Source organism: Nanorana parkeri, unplaced genomic scaffold, assembly GCF_000935625.1.
Source record: "Nanorana parkeri isolate BGI_ZX_2015 unplaced genomic scaffold, ASM93562v1 scaffold178, whole genome shotgun sequence".
NCBI lineage: Eukaryota > Metazoa > Chordata > Amphibia > Anura > Dicroglossidae > Nanorana > Nanorana parkeri.
Window position 1 is genome coordinate 1,048,663 of NW_017306446.1, and position 2,215 is coordinate 1,050,877.

Consider the following 2,215-nt stretch of genomic DNA (forward strand, 5'->3'; position numbering starts at 1 on the left):
AGCCCCTTAGCTGAGGGGACAATTAGCATGGGCAAGGCTGACGCGTGGTGTACAGTATCTGTAAGCACGGCTGGCTGATTTTAATGGATTTACCTGCATGACTTGCACATCAGATGCCTATAGAGCGGATCTATATCATTCTTGATAAGTGCAAACGCAGCCACTCAATTCCTCGAAGAAGAAGAAAAATAAGAACTAAATACAATTGATCTGGATCTACAACTAAATTAAGCCAATCACAGTTTTGCTGTTTAAATTCCAGCAGTGTTTGGTTCAGCGGGGGACTGTGAAAAGCTCGCAGGGGGTCGGCCACTGTTGGGGAGCTAGACGTGCCATCATGCTCTGCCACCTACCTGGGCTGAACAGGCCCCTCTACCCTGGTTCATCCATCGAAACCTGCCCCATGATGCTCTTAAAGGGAAGCTATAGCTTTTTCATAGTTTTCAGATGTATATTCAAATATAAATATAAATAATCTTATCAATTAATGTGTGTGGTTGGCAGACATACTTGCAAAATGTAGGCTTTGTTTCTTGATTATTAGTGCTGCACAGTGCAGTCATTCTACTGCTCCTCTGTCCTTAGTGCAAGCCTTGGGTCAGATTGAAAACAACAGGCTCTCTTTAATGTGACCCCTTTACTTTGCCCAAATCAACAAGATTATGTAACTGCACAATAGCATTTACAGCTGGCTCTGCCTCTAGATAGTAATGTCGGGATCCGTCCCGGCTGTGGGAGTCTCAGTATACCGCGAGCTGTAGCTCACGGTATACTGAGCTTTGGGTCATGGGAGGGCGCTAGTATATGTCCTCCCGTTAACCCTTAGGAGAACTATAGTGAAAAACACTGACCCCATAGTTCTCCTTTAATATTTACCTAAATTAAAAAGAAACATATTTAGCCCAGACCATAATAAATAAAGAATGAAATTACATACAACAATCAATATACAATGCCTTTGAATGCATATTTACCCTGACAATTAACTTTTTTTGCTTCTCTTTATGGTAAATATACAATTAGAAGCATTTTGATTTATCTGTGCAATGTTTGAAAAAAAACAACCCCAAACCTATTGATTTGATCAGAAATTCGGAGTTTGCCTGTGTCCTCTGCACACTTTTTGTGCTCTTACAAGTCCTCACAGTTCTTACCTGGCACTGCAGAACAGTTATCCCCTATGCTGTGAATATTATAAGAATGGCATGGATTTATGTCTGTGAAGGTTCTCATTCATCTAGTTCATGGTATATATGTAAAAAATAAGTTAAGGCAACTGGACTTGCTGTATTTTTCTTGACGACACAGGGATTTAGTAGATTAACTACAGCTGGAGAGTGCTAACACTAAGGGGTCTATTTATAACCAATTCACAAAGACATTCATTCTGTTCATCTCTGTGAACATTCATTCTGTACGAATGGAGGCAAAAATAAAAGTTCTTAGTATATTTTCTTTTCGAATGTAATGTAATACCACATTATGGCCATTAGATGGAGCTGAGGAGCGCAGGAAGTAAACACTTATTTCCTAGGCTCCTCAGCTCCATCTAATGGCCATAATGTGGTATTTTCAGAATATTAAATTCGAACTGAAAAGGAAATACACTAAGAACGGTCACCTGCTTTTGTACAGAATGAACAGTCACAGAGATTTGCGGGGCCAATGTCTTTGGAAATTGTTGATAAATAGACCCCTATATCTTGTAATTTCAGTCCAAAAACTGCTTGTAGTGTCATCCCACATAAAGAAATTAGGAGCTGAGTGCGTTTCTGGCAGATCAACAGTTATTTTTCTGTACTTGAAGGGTCTTTAAAAGGATAAAACATGGGAAAATTTGCCTGTATTGCATACTGCATTTTTGTTTGCCCTGAAACAGCGGTAGGCAACTCAGGCACTCCAGCTGTGATAAAAAGACAAATCCCATCATGCCTCTGGGAGCCATACACGTGGCTGTCAGAGTCATACAATGCTTCATGGGACTTGTAGTTCCATAACAGCTGCCGAGGTTGCCTACTGCTGCCCTGTTATTACATTTCAGCAAGGATGCTAATGAAAATTCCTGAATTATAGATGACCACTAGGGGGTGCACTTACAAATATCTGTATAAAATGCTATACATTGAATAAGTGAAAATGTGACAGCCTTGTGAAGAAAAGGTACAATAATAACTCCAAATGTGTACTGCAAAAACTCTTTCGTTTTCCGTTAAAT